Source organism: Mesoplodon densirostris, chromosome 4 (assembly GCF_025265405.1).
Source record: "Mesoplodon densirostris isolate mMesDen1 chromosome 4, mMesDen1 primary haplotype, whole genome shotgun sequence".
In the NCBI taxonomy this organism is placed as follows: domain Eukaryota; kingdom Metazoa; phylum Chordata; class Mammalia; order Artiodactyla; family Ziphiidae; genus Mesoplodon; species Mesoplodon densirostris.
The window spans coordinates 182611489-182638965 of record NC_082664.1 but is presented as its reverse complement, the minus strand read 5'-3'; the positions used below and the strand labels follow the sequence as shown (position 1 = coordinate 182638965).

At 47.9% G+C, this 27477-nt stretch overlaps 1 pseudogene; it reads right to left on the bottom strand.

The window, feature by feature from the left end:
• Positions 1-11942: 11942 nt before the first annotated feature.
• LOC132488227 (large ribosomal subunit protein eL15-like) lies at positions 11943-22420 on the bottom strand (annotated as a pseudogene).
• Positions 22421-27477: the final 5057 nt, after the last annotated feature.

Sequence of the window (27477 nt, the reverse complement as noted above, 5' to 3'; positions counted from 1 at the left end):
TCAGGCCAGGCATGCTTGGGATTTGCAGGCAGCGCCTGGCTGTCTGTGTGGACAGACGCTGGGAAGTGGCCCACTGCTCAGGGCTCGGAGGTGTGGGCTCTGTTCTGTGGTTCCAGGGATGAGGGGGGCCGCCGTCCAGAGCATCCTTAGATGAGGTGTCCCACCGGTGTTCAGACACTAGAGGGCAGCGTCGGCTCATGCCGAGGAGCGAGCTGGTCCAGAGCATCTGATCCCTCGGGGCTGCGGGGAGGGCTGGCAGCTTTTCCCGCAAACAGAACCCCCAGACCTACTCATCTAAGATCTGGGTTGAGGTACTTTGCTGCAATGGGCCGGCACGAAAGAAAGGCTCTTAAGGGATTCTGCTGCTGGACCCAAACTTGATTTGTGAAAATATGCAGATAACCACAAACCTTTTGTTAAAAGCATATACTGGCCTTAGAGCCAGCGGGGCCTTGGACGAATAGGCGTCTTGTCACTTACTGTGTGACTCTAGCATGTTGTCATAGAGAGGGTTTCACGAGGATCAGATAAAATAACGCGCGCGGAGAGCTTCGCAAAGCTCTATTCAATCAAAGTTCATCAGCAGTCATGCTGCGGCCTGGAGAAGAGGCCAGGCCGAGCACAAGCCCCAGAGGAGACGGGGCAGGAACTGGGGCTCCTGCAGGCACCCCGCTCCCAGCAGGGGCGCAGCCAGAGCCCTTCCCGGACAAGAGCCCCTTGCCGACACCTGTTGAAGCACGAAGCCAGACCTCAGGCCAGACCACTCGACCTCTCGAGCCTGGCCACCTTCACTGCAGAGCAATTGCCCTTCGGGTACGGCTCTCTGGGGGACAGAGCAGCACCGGCGTGTAGGCGTGAGTGCGGCTGGCTGACCACCAGCCCCCGTCCCGCAGCCGGGCTCAGCCCCGTCGCCCGGGCGGCTCCAGGTCCGGCTTGCTTCTGGGCGCCCTGAGCGCCCTTGTAGCCCTCTGCCACCCCTGCAAGCACGATAACTGGGACGCAGCCCAGTTATTCAGCACACCTCTCACCTGTTTTCAAAGGTGCTCAGTCTTGGAAGCTTCCGAAGTTTCTAAGGGCAGTGACTGCTGAGTGCTCCCGGCGCTGTAATTTGTAGGTTGTCGTGGGGATGAAAGGGGCTCGAGTGACATCAGAGATCATCCTGCCAGGGGCCCCGGAGGCCAGATTTCTCAGCGTTAGACTCGGCGATTCACCAAGTAGCCAGGTGGCCTGGGGCAACTACTTCACTTCTTCCTGCCCCAACTCCCCATCCGCATAAGCAACACAGTGGGGTCGTCTCGGCCCCACCCCTCACAGAGGACAATTGTCAGCATCCGTGCAGCAAGAACACCAGATGGACGCCCAGTACTTACACTTCACATGGCGCTTTTCTCGGGGGACAGCTCTCTGTGGGTCCCCTGCCCGTCTGTTGACTGCTCTTGGTCTAGATTTTGCTCTCGACCAGCTTTCCAAGGTTGTTTACAGAATGAGCAGTCTGAATATTTATCTATCTATCTATCTATCTATTTATTTATTTATTTATTACAGTCTCTTCCTCCATTCATCCATCTATGGGCCCTTAGGTTGTTTCCATATCTTGGCTATTGTAAAGAATGTTGCAATGAACATCGGTGCAGATATCTTTTCAAGTTACTGTGTTTGTTTCCCAGGTTATTACAGGATACTGAATACAGTTCCCTGTGCTATCCAGTACATCCTTGTTGTTTGTTTTACATATAGTCGTGTGTATCTGTTAATCCCATAGTCTTAATTTATCCCTCCTCCCTTCCCTTTTGGTAACCCAAAGTTTCTTTTCTATGTCTGTGAGTCTGTTTCTGTTTTGTAAATAAGTTCATTTGAACTATTTTTTAGATTCCACGTATAAGTGATATCATATAATATCTGTCTTTCTCTGTCTGGCTTACATCACTTAGTATGATCATCTCTAGGTCCATCCATGTTGCTGCAGATGGCATTACTTCATTTGTTTTTTATGGTTGAGTCATATTCCGTGGTATATATGTACCACCTCTTCTTCATCCATTCCTCTCTCAATGGACATTTAGGTTGCTTCCATGTCTTGGCTACTGTAAATAGTGCTGTTATGAGCACTTGGGTGCAGGTATCTTTTCAAATTAGAGTTTTCATCTTTTCTGGATATACAACGGGAAGTGGGATTGCTGGGTCGCATGGTAGTTCTAGTTTTAGTTTTTAATGGAACCTCCATCCTGTTCTGCACAGTGGCCACCCTCCCGTCCCCTTGTTGTGTATTTTTTAATAAAAGAGACCTCGGACTGCAGGTTCCAAACATTTTGTGTGTGTGTCTGTGTGTATTTGTTTGTGTGTGTACCTGTGTGTGTGTGGAGAGGAGGGTAGGGAGCCCACTGGAAAGAGGAAAAAATGGGCTTGGCTGGCATTTGGTACTTTGGTGACAAGTCTTGAATGACACCAGATTCCTACTGTGGGGATTGGGCACAGAGCGGCTTCTCGTCCCTCCTCCCAGGCTCAGGGGCTTTGGGCGAGTGCCCAGCGGGTTCCCACGGCCGGCCGCCAGGACTGCTCCACACGGAGGAGCCCCTGTGGTGTGCTGTCCTCGCGGGGATGTACACTGTAAAAGCGTAAACTACGCCCCGGCTTTGAAGGCTTCAAAAAACAAATGCAAAATAGCTCGGTATTTGTATATTACACATGGAAATACTACTTTAGTATATTGGGTTAAATAGAACACAGTACTAAATTAGTTTCACCTGCTTCTCCTTTTTGAAAGTCACCAATGAGGCTGGCCTATGTGGCTCACATTACAGTTCTACTGGGTGGTGCTGCCCTGTCGGCCACGACGTGTTCCAGGAAAGCGGCAGGGATGACGTGCTCGCCCAGCATCACAAACCTAGCGTCTGCATCTAAGGCAGCAACTCCCCTACCTTTCCTGCCTCAGCCAGGCGGTCACATGCTGGCTCTGGATGAAGCCCACTCTGGAGAGGTTTGGCAGGAAGGTGAGGTGTTCCCGTTTTCTTCATCGCGGGCTCCGCAGCACCCAGCGCAGGGCCTGGCACATACGCACTGGACGCAGGCTGTCCGGTTATTTAATCCTCCCTCTCCGCTCGTCGCCTCTGACGCGAAGTCCTGGTCCTCCAGCCTTCGCAATGCTGCCCCCTGCTGGCCAGTTGTAGGAAGAGCTCAGCCGGGTCTCGGAAGCCCTGGGGTGTGTGCGGTGCGCCGTGTGCCCGTGTGACGTGAGCGCGCACTGTGTGTGCGTGTGGGGGCGTGATGGTGTGTGTGCGCAACACGTGCCACTGTTTAACGCTCCGCAGCTGACAGGGGTCCTCAGCGACCCTCTCCGCCCCATTCCCGGAGCAGCAGTTGTTGGGTCCAAACATCCTCAAGGGATTGAGGAAAGAGTCCCCGTTTACAAATCGGGGTCCCCCTGGTGTTTGCCCAGCACAGAATTATTCCCGAATAGCGGTCCTCTGCGGGGCCACCAGAAGTCTCAAGGAGGAAATTCTAGCTCGAGTCTGTTGTAGTTCAGGTGTTCCCTGCTCTGTGCTAAACCGCTTGCTTCCAGGCTGAGGGGTGAACTTGCGCGGGGAAGGTGGCAGTGAGGGATTGAGAGGGGCTGTGGGAGGGCTGGATTCTCCACGGTGGGGACAGACAAGAACAGAAAGCGGCATGACGTCTGATGGCTGAGCTTCCCGGAGATCCCAAAACATGTGGTGCAGACATTCATGTGTCGGAAACACCTGTAAGCCGGTGACTGCGTGTCCTCACCCCACGGCAGGCGGGCTCAGCCGAGCATGGCAGGTGGAGAAAGCAGTAGGGCCCAGGTACTGGGAGGCCTAAAATCCCTCCCTTCTGATTAAATCCCATTTTTTCAGGTCTCTGCTCTGTGCCAGGTGGCAGCCAGCTAAACTGATAAGCTAGTGGATTAATGCTTTGTTCCTTTCTATGTCCCAGCTCTGCAATTCCACATGGCCTTCTGGATGTACATGGTGATTTACTGTTCGTTCATTCAACAACTACCTTCTGCCAAACACACAGTTAGTCCCCAGGCCAGAGATACTCAATGTCTTCTGAGAAAGAGACAGAGACGGAGAGACAGAGAGAGGGATGGAGAGAATTTCAGTGCAGTGAGCAGATTCTAAGCAGCAGAGTAGAGGTATCTATAAATAAATGGATTTGGATTCAGGGGAGATAACACAATCCAATGCTTGGCGAGGCCCACGGAGACTTCCCAGAGGAGCAGAGAGTTTGGGATGCATTTTGAACAGGGAGCAAGTGCTCTCTAGGGGGAGAAGTGAGGAAAGAACTTTCTACAGGAAGGAACAGTGTCCAGGAAAGCACAGAGCGTGGGATGTCTTGACTTATAGTCGGGTGGGAATTTCAAGTCCCCCAAAGTGAAGCAGGACATTTGGCATTCTTCAACTATGGGCTTTTCTAAAGGAATTCTTCCAACTCTTGCTTCTAGGGACAAGGACACCACATTGGTGATGCGTGCCATTCCCACTGCATTGCCTCAGGATCTGCATGGGGTCAGTTTGTGAAGGGTGTAGACTTCCATGAGTTATGTGCTTGAAATTGTCCCAGATGGGGGATAACCCTGAATAGTTTCACCTGCTCAGCCCAGATGTGGTGAGTGAGACACCTGAGAGGTCTACCTCGGTCCAGTTCTTTATTAATAAACATAGGGACACAAAGGAAAAAGACAAGACCTGTTCTTTGGGGGATCCCAGGAGGGATGGAAAGGGATTCATCTCTCCTGGTTCCCTTGGGCTCCTGATTTGAGGTGACTAATATGTTAATCACCCTTTTGCTGCCTCACTAGCTCATAGGAATGAAATATTCCCCCAGCACACAGCTCTTCCTACACAAATGCTGGCCGGGGTTCTCTCTACCCCCTGGAGAGCCGTTTGCTTCCTTGCACATGTGGAGCTGAACTGTTCTTCTCCCCTTCCATTCTGCTGAGTAAGCAGACCCTGAATAACGACACCTGCATCCTATTCAGTCTGCAACAGGGGCCAACGGGGAGGGAAGCTGGTGTGTGAGGGACCAAGGGTGGCGAGGGCTGGGTGCAGCAGGGCCTTGTCTCCTGTTTCTTATCAAAAGAGGCGGTGGGGACATTTCAGAGGCAGGATCACAGGCCGATAGACAGTGACGCTTCTTGTTTATTGATTGACACACACATTCAAGCCATTGCCCACGGGTGGTCAGCCTGTTGGTAGCCCCTGTTTCCTGGCTATTCCCTTTTAGTTGAACAGAAATTTAACTCTTTACTAGGACCCTAATAAGGCAGACTTTGGAACGAAGGAGAAAGCAAAAGTACACTGTTTCCTTCCCCAGTGATTTAGCACTTTGAACATTTCCATCCTAAAAGCGTTTATACACCACTTAGAAAGATGGTAGCTCTTCTGAAATAAACACAGTACTAATCTGAAAATAGAATCATCAACACTGACACTAAATATCACCATCATCACTATTAGTGGACGCAGGCTCAGTGTATGCATGTAAACCTTTGCCAGATAAGTGCATACCACAGTGCCATTATTTCTGGTATTTCAAAATGCTGTTGCTGGGAGCTTCTTGACAGAAAAGCTGACATCACCATTCACATTACCCTGATCATATCTGTTTTTATACAAATGGACATTTAGGTCACATTTTTTCCATCGCATCTCAAGCCAGCCGTGAGCAGTGACATCTGGGATGAGCTTGCCCGCTGACTCACCGCCTGGGGTAATGACTCCCTTCCAGCTATGTAAAGTGTGTTACAGACGCCTCATTTATTTTCCACCTTTCCACGTAGTTAGCATGTAGGAGACTGAAAGTCAAAATACTGTCCATCGGTAGATGCATGCATACACAAAATGTGGTATAGACATACAACAGAATATTTCCCAGCCTTAAGAAGGAAGGAATTCTGACACACACTACAACCTGGATGCACTTGAAGACATTATGCTAACTGAAATAAGCCAGTCACAAAAGATAAATACTGTATGATTCCTCTTATATGAAGTACCTAGACTAGTCAAATTCTTGTCAAATTCATAGAGACAGAATAGAATGGTGGTTGCCAGGGGCTGGGGGAGAGTTAGTATTGAGTGGGTACAGATTTCAGCTGGAGAAGATGAAAAAGTTCTGAAGATGGATGGTGGTGATAGTTGCACAATAATGTGAATGTACTTAATGCCACAGAACTATACGCTTAGAATAGTTAAAATGGTGACATTTAGGGACTTCCCTGGTGGCACAGGGGTTAAGAATCCGCCTGCTAATGCAGGGGACACGGGTTTGAGCCCTGGCCCGGGAAGATCCCACATAGCACGGAGCAACTAAGCCCGTGCGCCACAACTACTGAGCCTGCACTCTAGAGCCCGCAAGTCACAACTACTGAGCCCATGTGCCACAACTACTGAAGCCCGCGCGCCTAGAGCCCATGCTCCGCAAAAAGATAAGCCACTGCAATGAGAAGCCCACGCACCGTAACGAAGAGTAGCCCCTGCTCACCACAACTAGAGAAAGCCCGTGTGCAGCAACGAAGACCCAATGCAGCCAAAAAAAAAAAAAAAAAAGCACACAGACAAGTGTGTTTATGAAAAAAATGGCAAATTTTCTATATATTTTGCCACAATAAAAAAGTAAAAATACTGTCATGTGAGAAATTGAGATTACAAACAGACTATTTGATCAGTTCGAGAATTTCTATCCTAAAATTCCTCTTTTTTCATACTCCACTGTGCCTGTAGATTTAACACTCTGGTTTTAGTGGTGGGGTGGTCTTCTGTGGCCCATCTGTGTAATCTTCTCCCCAGTGTCTCATAAAAAGCAAGCTCCTCTCTTCTATTCACTATTGTACATGTAACTTGCCTCTAAGGTGTTAGGGTAACTTTCCTAAGCCTTCCTGGATGTTTCTCTCCTGAGTTTATTACCCTCCCTCCTCAGGAACTGAAGAAAAATATTCCAGCCTGTATGGCCCGGCACCCACCCCCACTGGGCCCGCGCATCTGAAGATGTGGAATCCCGTCAACTCAGGGGCTGCTGAGCCCCTTGAGCCAGCCTTGCTGAGGATGCGTGGTGGGTTTTACCATGATGTGGGTGTTTAAAGTATGGTCTTGTGTGGGAGGCACCTCTGGGACGTCTTCTCTGATGAGGACCTCTCCTGAAATAGAACACCCTAGTCATTGCCAAAAGTTGCTGTTTTAAGCTGTATGCTTTGCATTGGTGATAGTTGTTATTTTTTTAATTGAAGTATAGTTGATTTACAACATTGCGTTAGTTTCAGGTATACAGCAAGGTGATTCAGTTATATATATATGTATTTTTTTCAGATTCTTTTCCATTATTAGTTATTACAAGATATTGAATATAGTTCCCTGTGCTATACAGTAAGTCCTTGTTGTTTATTTTATATATAGTAGATTGTATCTGCTAATCCTAAACTCCTAATTTACCCCTCCCCCTGCTTTTCCCCTTTGGAAACCATAAGTTTGTTTTCTATGTCTGCGAGTCTGTTTCTGTTTTGTAAATAAGTTCATTAATTTTTGATTCCACATATAACTGATATCATATGATATTTGTCTTTCTCAGTATGATGATCTCTAGGTCCATCCATGTTGCTGCAAATGGCATTATTTCATTCTTTTTTATGGCTGAGTCATATTCCATTGTAGACATACCACATCTTCTTTATGGTGATAATTTGTTGATGTCCTTAGTATCTATCAGGTGCTTTGATTAGCTTCCTTGATCCCCATAACTTAAAGGGGTGGGCTGTGACACGCAACCTTTCCCATTGTGGGCGCTGAGGGAAATAAGGCCAAAGGGATCAAGAGATGTGCCTAAGGCCATGTTCTCACATGTGAGTGCGTTTCAGGACCACTTGGAAGGCTTGTTAAAACAGTTTTCTGGACCCCCTCCTGGAGCTTCCGATTCCATAGGGCAGTGGTGGGGCCTGAGAACTGGCATTTCTCACGAGCTCGCATGATGATGGTGATGCTGGCGGTGCCACCTGTCAGGGGCCACACTTTGAGAAGCACCAGCCTGAAGTCACAGAGTTGGCAGAACCAAGCCCAGTGCCCTTCCACTCCGAGTTCTGTCTCTACCAATCAATGACAGTGTGTGTAGAAGGGGTCGTGCCGATTCAAAAAACTGATTCCACAGACCACTCCTCAAACAGTGTCATTATTTCATAATCGATTATCCTATTAGTTATCGATTATCCAATTAGCCCCCGGAAGGCAAGAATCACGTCATCCATCCCTTTCACCAAAAGCTCCCAGGAGAGTAAACCACAAGTGGCTGTGATGAACATGTGATGAACAGGTAATTTTCCGAGATGAATAGCCCACCCCAACCGTCTACTGATTTCTAAGGTGCACTTTTCAATCGCTGGGAAGGCAGACAAGCTGAGTCTTCCCTCCCACCCCCTCACCTGCTGGACCATCCTTCATCATCATGGGGCTCCTCTTGGACGTGATGTATCGAACTTTCTCCCGCCTGCAACAAAGAAGGCCTCGTGCCTGGAAACAAAATCTATAGCAAAGTGCTGGACACCTACCATCCTCTTCTGGTGAACTGGGTCCGCAGGCCGGGTTACTCAGAAGCCGGGCCACGCCCAGGCTGTTCCCAATGTCAGCATCCACGTGGGGCTGCTCCCCTGGCATCGGGGCAGCCACGAGGGGCTCGGCCCTGAACCCCACGTCTGCATCGCAATAGCCACTGGATGACATCATCAGGGTCCTCAGTGCTCTTGGGAGGATTTTCTCTCTCTCACACACATACACACACACACACATGCACACACACACATGCACACACAATTTACTTGTTCAGTCTTCTGCATTAATACATATACTCAATGTGACACAAATCATTTCAACTTTTGTTGTTTTAACTCCCTAAAAGGGTGAGTTTCAATTTTCTGGCAAACACGAATAATTAAATAGCCAACATGGATGTGTGTGTGTGAATGTCTTATGTGTGTGTGTGTTTGTGTGTCTGTGTGTGTGTCTGTCTCTGTGTGAGTGTGTGTCTGTGTGTGAGAGTGTGTGACTGTGTGTGTATCTGTGTCTGTGTGTGAATGTGTATGAGTGTGTGTATGAGAATGTGTGTGTGTGTCTGTGTGTGTGTGTGTCTGCGTGTGCGTGTGTGTGTGTTACAGACAAGGAGACTCACAGGATGCCCGGGAACCTGAGAGGAGAAGGCTCTTCTGCTTCAGGCCTCAAGGCTGGGTTCTTTCCCACCCGACTGTGAGGTCTGCACGTTCCCCCCTGCCTGGCCTGTAGGCCTCTGAGGCTGCGTCTCTAGATTGATGGGGTGCCATTTAAATTATTTATATGTTTTTACTTTCCTAGGCCAAGCCAATAACGATTGGAAGTTCTCTGGTTTATGTTCTGGCAAATGTCGACAAAGCAAAACAAAACACAGCAAAACTCCATTTCCGAGGCAGCCAAAGAGGGGAAAGGGAAAGAGAGTTTCAGAACATGGAACGCTCAGCCATCGGAGTTCCATCTAATGCTTATGCTTCACAAAGAAGTGAGGACACGTGCCTGCAGCCCAGGACAGGGTCGTGCGTACCCAAGAGCACAACAATGCACTTGGACTTGTGGCTGTGAGTCTGTGCAGCTGTGGCCAAGCCATCTTGGACCCTGAGGCAAAAGGAAAATTCAGCAAAGGTGATTCCATCTTTATTTAAAATTTCGATGGTTTGTTCCTCGTGGATTCTTTTGCATTAATTATTTTTTAACATTTTTATTGGAGTATAATTGCTTTACAGTGTTGTGTTAGTTTCTGCTATATAACAAAGTGAATCAGCTATACGTATACATATATCCCCATATCCCCTCCCACTTGCGTCTCCCTCCCTCCCACCCTATCCCACCCCTCTAGGTGGTCACAAAGCACCAAGCTGCTCTCCCTGTGCTATGCGGCTGCTTCCCACTAGCTATCTATTTTATATTTGGTAGTGTATATAAGTCCATGCCACTCTCTCTCGTGTCCTTTAGTTGGAGCATTTAATCCACTTACATTTAAGGTAATTATCGATATGTATGTTCCTATTAACATTTTCTTAATTGTTTTGGGTTTGTTATTGTAAGTCTTTTCCTTCTCTTGTGCTTCCTGCCTAGAGAAGTTCTTCTAGCATTTGTTGTAAAGCTGGTTTGGTGGTGCTGAATTCTCTTAACTTTTGCTTATCTGTAAAGGTTTTAATTTCTCCATCGAATTTGAATGAGATTTTGGCTGTGTAGATTAATCTTGGTTGTAGGTTTTCCCCTTTCATCACTTTAAATATGTCCTGCCACTCCCTTCTGGCTTACAGAGTTTCTGCTGAAAAATCAGCTGCTAACTTTATGGGTATTCTCTTGTATGTTATTTGTTGCTTTTCCCTTGCTGCTTTTAATAATTTTTCTTTGTATTTAATTTTTGATAGTTTGATTAATATGTGTCTTGGCATGTTTCTCTTTGGGTTTATCCTTTATGGTACTCTCTGTGCTTCCTGGACTTGATTGACTATTTCCTTTCCCATGTTAGGGAAGTTTTCAACTCTAGTTTCTTCAAATATTTTCTCAATCCCTTTCTTTTTCTCTTATTCTGGGACCCCTATAAATCAAATGTTGGTGCATTTCATGTTGTCCCAGAGGTCTCTGAGACTGTCCTCAATTCTCTTCATTCTTTTTTGCTTATTCTGCTCCCTGGCAGTTATTTCCACCATTTTATCTTCCAGCTCACTTATGTGTTCTTCTGCCTACATTATTCTGCTATTGATTCCTTCTAGAGTATTTTTAATTTCAGTAATTGTGTTGTTCTTCACTGTTTGTTTGCTCTTTGTTCCTTCTAGATCCTTGTTAAATCCTTGTTTCTTGTATTTTCTCCATTCTGTTTCTGAGATTTTTGATCATCTTTACTATCATTACTCCGAATTCTTTTGAAGGTAGGTTGCCTATTCCATCTTCATTTATTTGATCTTGTAGGTTTTTACCTTGCTCCTTTGTCTGTAATGTATTTTTTTGTGGTTTCTTTCTTTCTTTTCTTTTCTTTTCTTTTTTTTTTTTTTTTTTTGATGTGTGGTGATGTATTCCTGTCTTACTGGTTGCTTGGCCTGAGATGTCCAGCACTGAAGTTTGCAGGCAGTTAGATAGAGCTGGGTCTTGGTGTTGAGATGAGGACCTCTAGGAGGCCTTACACTGAATGATATCCCCTGGGGTCTGAGTTTCTCTGTTAGTCCAGTGGTTTGGACTCACAGTTCCCACCACAGGAGCTAAGGCCTGACCTTTGCCCTGGGAACCAAGATCCTGCAAGCTTCATGTTGTGGTTAAAAAAAAAAAAAGGAAGAAAGAAAAAGAGCAGTACAATACCAAAGAATGAAAAACAAAATAAAATTAGAAAGATAAAAAATATATTAGGAAAAATAAAACTATAATTGAAACAACTGCAATAAGGTAAAATAAAACCACGGCAGAAAAAAGAAAAAACAAAGGGTTGGGGGGTCGGGGGGCAACAAGCCAAAAGGAGAGATCACTATCAAAGTATAAAGAATAAAATAAAAGTAGAAAAATAAAAGATATATTAGGGGGCTTCCCTGGTGGCGCAGTGGTTGAGACTCCACCTGCCAATGCAGGGGACACGGGTTCGTGCCTCGGTCCGGGAGGATCCCACATGCTGCGGAGTGGCTGGGCCCATGAGCCACGGCCGCTGGGCCTGCATGTCCGGAGCCTGTGCTCCGCAACGGGGGAGGCCACAGCAGTGAGAGGCCCGCGTACCGCAAAAAAAAAAAAAAGATATATTAGGAAAAATAAAAATATAAAAGAACTAACAACAATGAATCAGCAAGGTAAAACAGAATCCCAATCTAAAAGAGGAAAAAAGAAAAAAAAAAAGCCTTGGCTATGGGGGCGGAGTTTAGGCAGGGTGGAACTTAGGCAGGGGTGGGGTTTAAGGTGGGGTGGGACCTAGGCAGGTGGGGGGTGACGTTTGAGCGTGGGGTGGGGCCCCTGCTTAGGACCTGCCCGAAGGGGAGCAGCAGCCCATGGAAAGGAAGGTCTCTGGAGGGTGGAGTTCCAGAGCTTGGAGGCGGGGCCCTGAGTGCGGGGGTGTGGGTGGTGATTAGGCCCATCGCGGTGGAGGGGGTCTCAGAGGGGGTCTCTGAGTGTAGAGGTAGGGCCCTGGGTGGGGCGTAGGGGCGGGGCTTGGGCTCTGCACACCGCAGGAGGGAGGCTCCGAGGGCAGAGGATTAGGCCCGGGAGCCCAACAGGCTCCCCGGTGCCTAAGTGGACAGGCAAAGCGCTGGCCCCTTTCCCTTTCCATTCCTTCACGCCCCTCCCCCAGGGTCTCCCCCTTCCCCGCTGGACCCCTAACCGTGGGTGGGTCCCGCTGGGTGTAAGAACTCCTCCCCTCCCCCTGCCGCCCTCAGGGGTGCTGGTCCCAGAGGTCCAGCCTTTACTTTTGTTCCCCCTTCCCTCCCTCCCTCTCCCTCAGGACCCGCGTGGCTGGAGGGGGCCTCGGTGGGCAGAGCATCAGGCCCGGGATCTCAGCAGGTTCCTGGGGGCCCAAGTGGGGAGGGGAAACCGGGCCACGCTCCCTTTTGATCTTCCGCCCTCCTGATGGTTCCCCAATTTCCCCCTTCAGGCGTGGGATCCCTTCCCCTCCCCCAGCCGCCCCTCAGGGGCGCCAGTCCCTTCCCCCTCCACTTCTCCTCCCCCCCCACTCCCCCCACACCCTACGTCCTACCCAGTTGCTGGGGGTTCTTCCCATCCCCTTAGGTATCTGTGGTCCCCCACCGGTGCCTGGTTCGTGCCCTCATTGTGAGAAGACACGAATTCCACGTCCTCCTAGTACGCCCTCTTGACTTTGCCCCCTGCATTAATTTTTATTTTGATGATGTCTCATTAATTGGAGTTTTTTGGGGTCGCCTTAAAGTTTGCACCTGAGATGGTTGCCTCTCCCTCACCCTAGTCCGGCTTTGAGTTGGTGTACGATTCTCAGATGGCAACAAGCCTGGAAGCTTGGGTTACTACCAAGGTCCAGGTGATGACGGGTAATGATGTGGTGGGCTGGGTGATCCTTCACGACTGCACCAGCTTCATTTACACAGCGCTTTGTCCCTGCTGGGCACTGCTGATGCCTCTTCTCCCCCTGGGAGCTCCAGGAGCATGGACATTATCTGATTTATTCACTCTGTAGTCGCCAAACAAGGACAGTCCCTAGTACCTTGTAGGTATTCAATAAATATCTGTTGAAACAACCCTATGAGGTTAGTGCTGTCCTTATCCTCATTTTACAAGTGGGGAAACTAAGGTTTCGGAGGAATTCGCTGATGGCCCCAATTCATGCAGCCAGTGAGTGGTGAAGCCTGCTCTGTCCCCTCTCAGTCCTGTGCTGTCCCCAGGCCACCGCTCTAGTTCCTTCTGTGGTCACGTAAGGCTGAGGAGTCTGCCCTTCAAGGTTTCCCTCTGACCATAGGTGTCGATGGTCATTGCTTCTTGGAAAATCAAATAAAATGCCTCTGTGATTGGATGCATTTGTATATTTTGTTTGTTTGTTTAAGCCTCATGGAACAGGGACATTTAAAACTCTCTGGTAGCTACCCATCCTCCCATTTTCTTTTTGAGAAATGTTTTCAGATCTGAGCTGTTCGACCTGCCTGTTATTAGGGGCAAAGATGTTAAAACACTTCGTGAGACACAGGTATGCTACTGCTTCCCACCTGTTGGAGAACCAGGAGCTTCTGAGAGCAGCCGTGGGGCAGACCCTCTGTTCAAGTGCCTGCCAGCAACTTGGACTTCTGTAGGGTCTGGTCAAAATATTCTAAGTATGTTTACCCAGAGCATCAACCTAAAATAAAATACCAGGGCCAGCGGCCTTCCTACTATATTTTTACTTATTCTGTAAAACAAGAAGACATATAATTATAACTCATGTATGCACTTATCTACAGCTCTCCTTTTACCCGGGAAGATTGGCAAACGCCTTCACCTCAAGGGCAGAAGTGAGAGAGGAGCCCATAGCTCTCAGGACTGGCAAAGCCAGAGAGAACGTATTGAGAAATCCAGCTCTCATCAACAAGAAGCATAAAGATCTAGAACAGGGACTAGCAAACTTTTCTGTAAAATTGTAAGTAGTTTAAGCTTTGCGGGCCATGTGGTCTCTGTTACAACTGCTCAACTCGCCAGGTGAAAGCAGCCATAAACAATAGGGAAAGAAGTGGGCATGGCTGTGTGCCAATAAAACTTTATTTACAAAAGCAGGCAGTGGGCCAGCTTTGGCCCACAAGATGGGCTGTGGTTTTGCCAACTCTTGATCTGGAATGTTCTTTCCCTTAATGAGGTTACGTTACTTTATGTATTTCCAAACCAAATACGTGGACCAATAACAACCATGATGATGGTTGACATTTGTAAAACATTTATAATTGACCGAGAATATATGCAAAAACCCTCTCTTGAGCCTGTAGAAACTAACATCCCTCCAGTCCCCTCCATCTCCTCTGACACCCCTCATCAAGCCCACCCTCTCTCACTGGAAGGCTACAGTGGAGTCCTGCTCAGGCATCCCTTTCCCCCGCCCTGTGCAACTGATTTCTACATAGAAGCCAGGGTGATCGTCTAAAAATGTAAATCAGATGCTATCACCCTCCTACTTAAAACCCTTTGATGACTTGTCGCTGTTTTTAGGCTTAAAACCCAAGTCTGCCCTATGACCCCCAGAACGCTGCAGGGCCGGGCCCAGCCCCTCTTCGCTCTCCCACTGCCTCTCCCTCCCTGGCTTCAAGCCACACTGACCTTTGTAAAGGCCCCCTGGCTCCCTGGCTCCCGCCTACCTCAGGCCTTGCCTCTTCCCGGAGTGCCCCCCACCCTGCCCCTCTTTCCTCTCGGCTGATCCCACAGCTTCCTCCTCAAACACCGTCTCCAGAGAGCCTTTCCTGGCCCCCGGATGGGGTCAGGGCCTCCCGCTCTTGGCTCTCTTGCTGCCTGGAGTCTCTTCATCCATAGGGCGCGTTTCCCCTGAGAAATGAGTGCTCGTTCACGCGTGGGATGCTTGGCCCCACGAGACCGGGAGCTCCATGAAGGCCGTGACAACACTACCTTGCTCACGCCAGGGCCCCAGCACCCAGCAAGGAGCCCAGCGCAGAGCGGGGACTGCGGAAACCCTCCATTAAAGACACATGGGGACAGACCCAGGCACGAGGTGCCCGATGGAATCAGCTCCGCCCCCCGGGCACCATCGTTAGGTGAGGTGAACAGAAGAGAAGGAAGTGAGGGTGACTGGGACCTTGAGAGTCATTCAGCCCAGAGAGAGGTGGGCAAGGGGTGACAGCTGTGTGCAGAACGGAAGAGGACCGATAGAAAGCCCAGGCCCAGGGACAAGCAGGGCCGCTCTGGGGACGAACAGAGCAGGCAGCCTGCTCGGGACCGGGGAGCAGGCACACACTGTACCGAGGGCCAGTTCGAAGCTTTCTTCTTACCGTTTCCTGACCCAGCAAGTCAAGATCAAAAGTCTACTGCTGGGCCTCCCTGGTGGCGCAAGTGGTTGAGAGTCCGCCTGCCGATGCAGGGGATACGGGTTCGTGCCCCGGTCTGGGAGGATCCCATATGCCGCGGAGCGGCTGGGCCCGTGAGCCATGGCCGCTGAGCCTGTGCGTCCGGAGCCTGCGCGTCCGGAGCCTGTGCTCCGCAACGGGGGAGGCCACAACAGTGAGAGGCCCGCATACCGCAAAAGGAAAAAAAAAAAAAAAAAAAAAAAGTCTACTGCTCAACTCCCTGTCACCCCTGGTATGTGATGTGCCAAAGGCCACTTAGGGTTTTTTGCCCTTTGCATCAACATTCTTAAATAACCTTGGACAGCCTAACAATCGAATACAAACCTAGAGTTGGTGCTGACAAGCTTATTGTATATAGAATATTGAAGCTTAAAAACTTGAGTTTTCTTTCTCTATCCTATGGAGGCATCATGGTGCAGGGTTGCTGGTATGAGGCCTGAAGGCTGACTGCCAGCAAATGGATCCCAGCTCCACGGCCTATAGCTGTTGACCTCGGAAAGTCACTTAACCACACGGTCTCCATCTGAAAAATGGGGACAATCAGAGTGCCTGCCTCAAAGAGTAGTTGTGTGGATTAAATGGCTAATCCAAATGAAGAGTGACATGGGCCTAGCCCATTATAGGCTCTCAGTAAATAGAATCACTATTTTTTTGTTTTTATTTTATATTGGAGTATCAATATTTTATATTGATTAACAATGTTGTGTTAGTTTCAGGTGTACAGCCAAGTGATTCAGTTCTACATATACCTGTATCTATTCTTTTTCAAATTCTTTTCCCATTTAGGTTATTACAGAATACTGAACAGAGTTCCCTGTGCTATACAGTAGGTCCTTGTTGGTTATGTGTTTTAAATATAGCCGTGTGTACATGTCAATCCCAAACTCTCAATGTATCCTTCCCACCCCTACCTGCCTCCAGAATCACTATTATGACATCGGATTCAAGCTGTACGGCCCATCCTGGCCCAAGGAGATTGGAGTGAGGTAGAAGCCATATCAGGAGCTGAAATTTCTTCCCTCTTTTGGGTGTGAGGTGGTCCTTGGGACCCTGGTGGGGAATGTATCTCCTGGCCCACCCTGGTTCTAGGACCATGGCCACACGGGGTTAGGGAAGTGGGATTTGGTGAAAAACGGGTACAACCTTTCTTCCTGCCTTTGAATTGTCAGCTTCCACGGCCAGAAGAAACCACCCCCCAGGGCAGAATCACAAGCTTCCTTTTAGGCTCCAAGGGACACTTAACAAAGCCTCGGGGGTGGAGGGCTGTTTCTTTGATCTCTATCCCACCCATTCTTCTTAAAATCATATACCCAGGACCTCCCGCCAATTTCTGATCTTTTGTTCCGAGTCAATTCATGGACGCTCATAAATTGCTTTGAAGATGAAAGCGCCACATCAGTGCACCGCGATACCATTATTATTTTAACAAGTGGAGTCTGCACATGTCTCCTTGACATGTAAGCTGTTCAAATATTGGTCTTGTTTTTCCATTCAGCTGCGTGGGAAAAGAACTTGCATCATCTCTTGTGTATACTCCCACATCTACCGCTACGTGGAGTGAGCACTGTTCTCATAAAAATATTTGCCTTTTCTCCAACAAAAGAAATTGATGCTTCTCTTGGGGATACCTCTCCATTAGCCAAAACTCCAGTAATTATTTTCAGAGATGTGTATTGTTTTTAAATGTCTAATTTATTGCAATGCTTACAAATGCCAATAAAATGTACTATAATATTCACAAGGCCAACAAAGTTCAGTGCACACTGAAAAAAGTTTGGTGCACACTGAGAAAAAAATGCATACACGGACATAATAAAGGATTCATAAATAAACACAAGGATGGATTCTGCTTGGAAAGGAGGAAGAGAATAAAGCATTTTATTCTCTAGATCCACTCTAAATGGCTATTCTCTACCCAGGCTCCAAAGAGCCTTTTCAGAGAATTTCTCTGGAAGCATATCTGACTATATCATGGCACATTGCTTTGGCCACCTTCGCTAACTCTGCTGCAAGTCTCACCAACATCTAATGCTTCCATTTGCTCAGGCCCACTGGCAGATCACCTGTCAGGCACTAGAATTGGCCTGTGTGCTGACAGCTGGGACCAGGCAGAGAAGGCTGTTGGAGGGGGTTGAAGAGGGGCCACTGGATGGGGCTTAGAAGCACAGAGTCATTTCACAAACCTCCAACCTTGCAACTGGTACCTGGGAGCATCCCTCACACCTGCCACAGGCTACAGGCTTCATCATCTGGTTTCCACTCCAAGTCTGAGCATGACATTCTGTGGCTTGGTTTCTCCTCTCAGCCGTGATGAAGGGAGTCCACGGTGTGGTTCATCAGCCAAGCTTCAGGGACTTACGCTCCACAGAGGAAACGGGCCCGTCCTGTGAGAGGAAGTCAGCACCTTCCCAGCAGCCAGAGCTTCTCCTATCCTGGGCTGAAATCCTAGGGGTTCTGGCTGGAATCATTTTCCTGATTCCTGCTTCTTTTAAAGGTTTCCTCAAAAGTCAGTCTGGCTTTCCACAGACCTGGCTCTCTGCGGTTAGCCAGGGGGCCTAACCTGTCTCTATCAACTGCCCTTGAACCCCAGAAACCCCATTGACCACTAACCCCACCGCAGCTCTCCCCTCTCCTCGAGTCCCCAATCCGCACTGCCTCTGGGATCTGCCCACTGCCTTGTGGCATCTTTGATGTTGTTTGGTCGGTATTGTAATTAAACTTTCCACCAGTGCCTTGTTTTCTTGTCTAATTAGTACAGAGCAGGGAAGGAGCAATCTGATTAGATCCACCCCTCGGAATTCCTATCCCAGGATGTCTGCCCAGGACGGCCACCCACTCCAAGTCATCCAGTGCCCCACTGGGCTCGGTTTCTCTGCCATATGGCAGACCAGACACATCCTGGAAGAGTTTCCCACCCCTAGGAGGCAAGAATATGTTCCAGAACCCTCCCTCCCATACCCTGTCGGGGAGATCGGCTCTATTCATAGCAAAATAAACGAAAGCACTCAGATGTCCTTATCTCTTGCAAGATCAAGGAGTTCCTGGCTGTCACAAGGGTGTCCCCCTCCTGCCTCACCCCCCTCATGTGCAGTGCGGGCAGAAAGCTAGAGCCCTTACTTCAGGACGTGGGCACTTGTGGACTCCATTTGGGCTGTGGCATCTCCAAGTGCCAGAGAGCATCAGAAACTTCCTTCCCCAGAACCACAGGAGCGCTGTCTTACTGATGATTTCCAAAAAGTGCCCATCTCACTCTGGTAGTGCACCCAAAGTGCAAAATGGGACAGTTCACGCCCTCTTCAGAGGGACATCAAAATGCTGACGATTATATTTGAGTAAAATTTTAGATGATTCTTTCTTCTTTTTCTTTTTCTTTTTTTTTTTGTGGGGGAGCGGCACATCTTCATTTTCTCAATTTTTTATAATGAACATAAATTACTTATATGATGAAAAGCTGCTTAAACTATTATTTTATTACTATTTTTTATTTTAATTTGTTTTTTAGTTCAAGACATGATCCCTGCTCCAACGGAGCTTAGTTGGATTATGAAACTAGAGTGAAGCACCTAAGCCCACGTGTGACCAAGTTCTGAGGGTGTGCTGCACAGCCTGTGCTTCCGGGGGTCACAGGGTGGGACACAGGGTGCCGCCACCGAGAGGTCTTCTCAGAGGACTCCCCGCCCCTCTGACTCCTGGGTCAGTATTCTGTACAGGCAGGTGATGGATAGGTCCCCGCCCAATTGGAATTTGAGTTTGACTAGCTGACGAGGAGGAAGGCAGACTCCAGCAGGCAGAGGCAGGGCGGGAGCAGTGCGGGGGTGGGGGTGGGGGTGGGGGTGGGGGTGGGGGGGAGGGTTGCGGTGGTACCCGCAGCCCCCGGCCCCGCCCTGCTCCTTGCCCCGCCCCTCGCCCCACCCCGCCCTGCCATTGTGTCTGGCCGCTTCTTCCCACGTGGGAGGAGGAATCTCAGGGCTGAATTCAGAGTGGGTCAAGTGGTGCAGCCTTCTTTAAGCCGGGCAAACCACCAACCTCGGGATTCAGAGACTTCCCAAGGGGTGTGCCGGCTCCAAATGGAAGGGAATCAGTTTCCAGATTCTCACGTAGGGGAACAAAATTTGCTACTTCAAAATGTCCCCTTGGCATATGGATTACTCTGAGCTGAAAACAATCGAGGCCCAAAAGACTCAGGAAGAACTTCCACCCGCTCCCTTAGCCTCCTAAAGAGTGTAGACAAGGGGCCTGATCCATCAAGGGAGCTTCGCCAGAGGTAACTACAGTAGAAACCAGGTGTGTAGACAGGGGAGGAACCCAGCGAAGTCTGTTTGTTAAATTCCTCTCTGCGCCCCCTTGTCTCTGCTGGCTCAGGAAACATTTACTTACCAAACATTTGCTTTTCTGTCTCCATGTCAATTGTCCCCTCCCCTGTGAAGTCCCAAACCACTAGCCCAACATCCTGTTTCATCTTTAAGTGAAGATGGTATTTGAGGCGAGGGCTTCAGTCATTTGACGAGTTACTCGGTTTTCCTGGGTCTCTCCTATATATGCATGTTATTAAACTTTTCTTTGATTCTCTCCTGTTGATCTGTCACATGTCCGTTTAATTCTTAGACCAGCAGGAAGAACCTAGAAGAGTAGAGGAACATTTCTTCCTCCCTGACATCAGCCTCCAAATGTATCCCTTTCTAAAATATTTGCAGAACACGCTCCTAGGGGAAACATCAAGCCAGTTCTAATTTTTACCTCCTTTTCACACTCTTTATGAGCGCAGGTCACGTCCTATCCCATCCCAACTCTTACTACAGGGCTAGTCTGGGGTATATTTGTCATTGCTTGTTGCATAAAGTATTGCCCCAGACTTAGTGGCTTAACACATACGTATATGATCTCACGGTGTCTGTGGGTCAGGAGTCCCCGTGTGGCTTAGCTAGGTCCTCTGCTCAGGGCTGCACTCAGGTGTTTTCTGGAGCTGGGGTCTCATCGGAGGCTCAGCTGGGGAAGGATCCACTTCCAAGCTCCTGAGGGTTTTGGCAGGTTCGGTTCCTTGCAGGTTGTTGGATTGGGGGCCTCAGAGCCCGGCTGGCTGTCGCCTGCAGGCTGCGCTGTGTTCCCTGCCACGTGGGCTTCATTAAAGCCAGTGAGGGAGGGAGTCTGCTGGGAAGTTGGAAGTTGCAAGCTTATGTAACAAAACTGACACCCCAAAACCCTTCCCATATTTCACGGGTTAGGAGCAAGTCACGGGTCCCACCCACATTCAGGGAGGGGATTACGCAGTGTGTGGACACCAGGAAGTGGGGTAAGTGGAGGCCACCCTAGGGTCTGTCTGCCGTACTGGGTACCAAAGGAAGGGACAGGGGCATCAGCAAGATGTCTTTTTTTTTTTTTTTTTTTTTTTTTGCGGTACGCCGGCCTCTCACTGTTGTGGCCTCTCCCGTTGCAGAGCACAGGCTCTGGACGCGCAGGCTCAGTGGCCATGGCTCACAGGCCCAGCCGCTCCGCGGCATGTGGGATCTTCCCGGACCGGGGCACGAACCTGTGTCCCCTGCATCGACAGGTGGACTCCCAACCACTGCACCACCAGGGAAGCCCTCACACCTTTTATGTGAGCTTCAGTGGTACTATCGAGGCCAAGGCAATTTAATTTAGGTTAACCAGGATTGGTTTCAGTTGGTAAGAGAAACATCTTGCAACAGGTTTATTCAATTCTCCTTTGAAATGGTGGCACTCCTTTACTTTTCGCCTTTCGGAGGCAGCCGTTGCGTATATGGAATAGCAGATGAAGTCTAAAACTGTGGGCCCTAGTCAGCTTTATGTTTCTGCATATGATCATGATAAAGGATCACGACACCCTTCACATTTCCCAGGAAAACCCAAGTGAAAGTTTGTCCTTGCCAAACTTCATAAAACAGCCACTTTGGAGTAAACCAGCAGAGCATTGCATCACCCCAGTAAAGCTGTAGGTTTCATCCCATGCACCAACAAATCTACATGGCTAGTTTCTGCACTCCTCTTTTCCAGAATTTTACGCCTATTGTACCAAACAGCATTTTAAACACGGACATATCAACTCCCTAATAAAGCAAAAACAAAGGCATTTCCCTTATTAGAAACAAGATACCCCATCACTTAAAGTCTTCAAACATTATTGCACTTTCAGAACTTGACAATGCATTCAGTGAAACAATCTGCAGACAGCTAGTTTTAACAGACAGATTAGAAAACACTTTTAAGCAGACACGGATGTCCTAAACTGTTTATTAGGTAAGAATTTTATAAGCATTACTTGTGTTAGTGGTAGCGGTGGAGCTGGAGAGTACTGCGCCTTCTCCAGGCTGCGCAGCGAGAACCACCGGTCGTGCGGAGGACCCTGTGGCCTTCGCCGAGGCCGTGGCCTTCCCTGCCTGCAGGCGCCAGCCCTGTGCTTGTGGACTGGTGTGGTGATCCACTCAGTGTCGGGGTTTCTTCTCTTAGCTTTATGGAATGGATCAATGAGGACGACCTCCAAAGATCCGTACGTAGAATCTTCACCAACCCAGTAAGGCTTCAGGACCCTCCGGGCCCCAGAGCGGCGCCCAGCTGGCTCCTCCGCGGCAGAGGGGAGGCTTCGAGCGAACCTGAGCGGGTTGACGCCATGGTGGACAGGCGTGCCGTAGGTGACGCCATGGTGGACATGCGTGCTGTAGGTGGCAGGCACACTTAGGGACCAGGCGTTTGCGGCCACCGCGCCGCACGCTAGCCGATGCGTGACGTAGCCTTGCTTGGCCTCACAGCACAGCCGCACCTTGTCGGGGCGGCGCCAAGAGCTGGGGTGCTGCCTGCGGTGCCCCCTGAGCAGAAGCGCATCGCGTCCGATGGCTGCTTCGGCCCCAGCTCCCGGGTGTACGCGCAGGCGCCCATCGTGGCTCACCAGACGGCCGCCGCCGGACGGAAAGGGAGCCCCCAGCTTTCTGATCTCCTTCTGCTGTTTGGGGTGTAGGCCAAGGTGGGCGCTGATAAATTCAACAACAACTGAATATAAATATATGTATATATTTACATATACACTCCATACCCCACTGAATATAACATATGCCTATTTATTAAAATATACATTTCTACATTTATATTTAGAAATTATTTATATTATTTGTATTCTAATTTATTATGATTATAAATATATAATTATTATATGTTTTACTACTATAATTTAATTTATGTCAAGTCTATAATTATATATTTTATTATTATGCTTTATTATGATTATGACATATTTTATTATTTATTGTTACAATTATAAATTTATAAATATATTAAAATAATTATTATATTAAAGACAAGTGTTTGGCTGTCCCCTCTAGAAATATTTATTATAACCTTGATGACCCTGAAAGGAATCATGACAGATTTTCTACAGTTACCTGGTTTTTCAGGAATCTGGTGGGCTGCTGACACATAGCAGTGTGTGGTGTGATGTGAGAGCAGGGCTGGATGGCCTGCCCATGCCCTGCTTGTGTTTTAAATAAAGAGGACAAAGGTTTATAAAAAAAAGGAATCTGGAGGCTCTGGTTTCTCCTTGGCCACCACACCTCATTCCCAGGATCCCAGTAAAGCAAAGAGACAAAGAGGCCCGAGGGACAGAGCCCAGGCCCTCGGCTGCCCGCTGCCCCTCCAGCTGCACCCTGTTTGTCACCTGAGAGCGGCCACAGCTGCTGGTCCAGGACTTGTCCACACGCACCAAGGGCAGGGGATGCAGCCTTGGTCTGGACTGGGCTCTGATCTGCTCCCAGCACACGGAGTCACAGCCCAATTAATACCCTGTTTACACCAAGGGCTATGGAAGGCAAGTCTTTGCCCCTGTGTGGCAAACTGCAACTTCAGGGATCAGAAAAGCCCACCCAGTTCTAAGCCTTCTGCATCTTACATGCTCATCCTTTTACTATACCGAGTGGTTGGCGGTCAAGTTACTTTGTCCTCATCACCTTTCAATATATTCATCTGCTAGTAGTCCTCAGTAAAGGATGGTGTCAGGCCCACGTTTCTAAGAGAAAGAAGGAAAAGTAAAGGAAATCACGTTATATACCAACCAGGACAAATGCTGGCAAAAATTTCAGTGTATGAACCTAAGAGAATAGAGGTCTCTTCTCCAGAAGACAAACCAACAAAATCCACAGAACCTTGGTTTACTTATCTCTACAATGGGAAGATACTCCCTAACCCCTCAGGGATGAAATTTGTAACAATTTCATAGCTCGGGGATGAATTAGACAGAAATTTGGAAGGTGCAGGGAGTTTAGATGTAGTATTAAGATGTAGTGAAATGGTACCATTAAAATCAATCTTGCACAGAGCTTTCAAACATCTTGTGCTATGGTGACTCTATTTCGCCTTAAAAGTGGGTAACAGCTTCTCTCAAATTCTCAAATTCTTCTCCCACTCCCAACTACTCTAATGCCCCTCATCATTGCTCCATATCTGGGAGAAAAATTCTGGGAATTTATCCACCAAAAACGTGTTTAAATTCCTTCTTTCCCTCCACTCAGCCTCCCAAGAAAGTATGTGTGTATGATTCACTCCTACCACAGTGAATCTAATTTTTGATTCTTCTGTCAACTAAAAACAAAACAAAACAAAATGCACAACCTAAAAGTTGAGAATTATGTTTTGTTTGGGGACCTTACTGAGAACTATAGCCCAGGAAGGCAGCCTCTCAGATCACTCCGAGGGACTGTTCCAAAGAGGTCAGGGAGGAATCAGGTTATATAGGAGATTTTGCTGGGGGAAAAAATGTAGTTGAACATCAAAACATCACTGCTAATCATAAAAAAGTAGACATCTTAAGTTAAGGATTTTAGTGCTTTTCTGTGTATGGGGAGATGCAAGAATCTGGGCTCATTGAAATCATTCCTTGGATAAGCATCTTAGCTATCTAGGGCCAGTATCTTGTTTTTCTCCATCCTGAGTTCCCCTCAGGGAGTACCATCAGGGGGGCTTCCATGGATGATGGCTTGATGGCCTGAACACCCTTTGTTTACTGAAATGTCAGGTGACATTCTTTGTCCACACTTCCTAAAAGGGTCCTGGTCTCTGTAAAAATGGGGGAGAACATTGCTGACTGCCACAACTGGCCAGGATTTCTGCATGTTACATGATGCCTCCCTTCCTGGCCTTTCTTTCATGGGGTTAAGGTGACCTCCTAGGCACTCTCTCCTTTCCCTGATGAAGTCACAGAGCCCCATGGACCTCCATTGGACAAAGGCATGGACTGTATTTGGACTGAGTAGTTTTCATCTAGGGGGTATTGGTGGAGTTATAAGAGTTTGTCCCATTGTGTTACAGGCAGGTCCCAACCACGGGGAGAGTGGAACACCAAACCCCAAAAGGGATTTTGGTTTGGCTCAGTTGCTCTGCTTAATTGGGAAGGTCTGGTCACCGAAATTTCACAAGAAAAGGAAACCATGTATCATGTTGAATGTATCGTCTTGGGCACATTTATCTTAAACTGAACATAAACCTGATACCTCAGCCAAGTTTTTCTATACAACCACAATGTTTCATGGGAAGAAAACAAAAGTACATTTTTTGAGTGGGGCATAGGCCTAATAGTATGGTTTCTAATAAAGGTCAAAGGTCTGGGGGAGATTTTGGTGAAATCAGCTAAAGTGCTTTGCTTGGCTTGAACCCAGAGCTAACTGAGGTTTCAGGTTTCATGAAGAAATTTGCCCAGCAACAAGGTTTATAACGTGTCATTTAGTAGCTGGTCTTCATAGTCCGAGACCTCTTCACTATGGCTGTGGCTTGAAAATGCTCTAAAAACCGCAGGAAACATTTTCCCAATGAATCATAAACCTTCTGGGAAGTCAGAGAAATCAGTCAAATGCGCCTCCATTTTTCCTTGGGCCACTTGGACAATTCAGATAACAGTGCACAGAGACCACAGCCCACATTTTTTCAGATCTAAAGATGAACTTGTTATTTGAATGGGATGGAGGCAGGGAGTGAACTTCTGTGAAGGTACATGAAAAGGGGGCTGATCGCAGCTAACAGACCTAGGACGCATTTTCTAAGTGATTTTTTCTAAATTTGCTGATCCCATGTCCAAATCCTACTCAGTTAAGAAACGTCCAAATTCCTTTGCCCCACGGTGCCTGGATTCGTTCTACAAGTGCCAGAGGAAGAGTTCATTAGCCCAAGAGTACCTCTCAGACTGAGAATCTGAACAGCCAGGGGCGAAGAATTGTAACACTGCGATTGGAAGGCCCATTCTTGAAGCCACATTGTGGCCAGTGGAATTATGTTCCTCACACCTCATCAAAGCCAGACCAACCCTAGCGGCCATCCAGACACAGCCTGGTGTTCCCAGAGACTAACTGGGCTGGTTTCCTTTGGCCCAACCCAAGAAACCTAAACAGTAGTTCTGTACTTAGAATTTCCCATGCGGGAAAAGCTACTGTCTTCCAACTAGAGAGAAATCAGTGCACGGAAACCACACTAGTGATAGTTTGGGGTAACAGCTGGACTCAATTCACCTTGCTGCTACAACACAACGAATTACCAGGCATGTTCAGAATATGAGCACAATTGGAGGACTAAGTATCCTTACTTTTAAAAAAATTTTTAAATTGTATTTTATTTATTTTTATTGAGGTCTAATTGACATATAACATTATTAGTTTCAGGTGTATCACATAATGTTTTGATATTTGCATGTATTGTGAAATCATCACCACAATAAATCTACTTAACATCTCTCTTCACATATAGTTTACAAATCTTTTTTTTTCTTGTGATGAGAGCTTTTAAGAACTTCTGCCTTAGCAACTTCCAAATATACAAGACAGTATGATTAACTACAGTCATTGTGCCGTATGTTGCATCCGCAGGACTTATTTATAACTGGAAGTTTGTACCTTTTGACCCCCTGTCACCCATTTTGCTTCCCAGCACCCCACATTCCTTGTCTCTGGCAACCACCAATCTGTTCTCTGTATCTGTGAGCTTGTTTTTTGTTTATTATTATCATATATTATTATTATTATTTTAGAGTCCACATGTGAGACCATATGGTATTTGTCTTTCTCTGTCTGACTTATTTCACTTAGCAAAATGCCCTAAAGTGCCATCCATATTGCAAATGGCAGGATTTCCCTCTTTTCCATGGCTGAATAAGATTTCATTGCATATATGTACACAACATTTTCTAGCATTCGTTTGTTCATTGATGGACCCTTAAGATCTTTCTTAAGCTCAGGCATTTTATGTTGCTGCTGGTGTTGATGGCAGAGCCACGTGGCTTGTGGGATCTTAGTTCCCCGACCAGGGACTGGACCTGGGCCCTTGGCAGTGAAAGTGCCGAGTCCTAACCACTGGACCACCAGGGAATTCCCAAGCTTGGCATTTTAAAAAATAGCTCTGTATGTAGCAAGAAACACTAAAAGAAAAGTGATTCTTCTCCATATGCCCAATAAGGTGGAGTGGCTGGGCCCGTGAGCCATGGCCGCTGAGCCTGTGCGTCCGGAGCCTGTGCTCCACAACAGGAGAGGCCACAACAGTGAGAGGCCCGCGTACCACAAAAAAAAAAAAAAAAAAAAAAAAAGGGTCTGGACAGCTAGGAAACATTTCCTGCGAGAGGGACTAACAATGTGCAGGTCTTTCAAATAGACCATCCAAAAAAGGACGTACAATGTACAGTAAGTATTAAAATAAGCCAAAGGGAAACTACAGAGAAAAAGGCTGGCAGGAGAAAGATAACACACTAAAGACATCACATAACCCTGCACGTGTTTGTTCCGGAGATGCAGCAGCTAACTACGCTCACTGCAAAGAAGAGCCTACAATCCGTTCCATTAAAGAAGCCAGAAGGAGAAGGAGAGCTCAACAGCACAGGAAAGGCATGAAAGGCCTAATGATTTGAGAAACCCAGGGGGCTTTGAAGGGGAGAGCCATCATCCCCACTTGCCGAGGACTAAGGGGCTTCC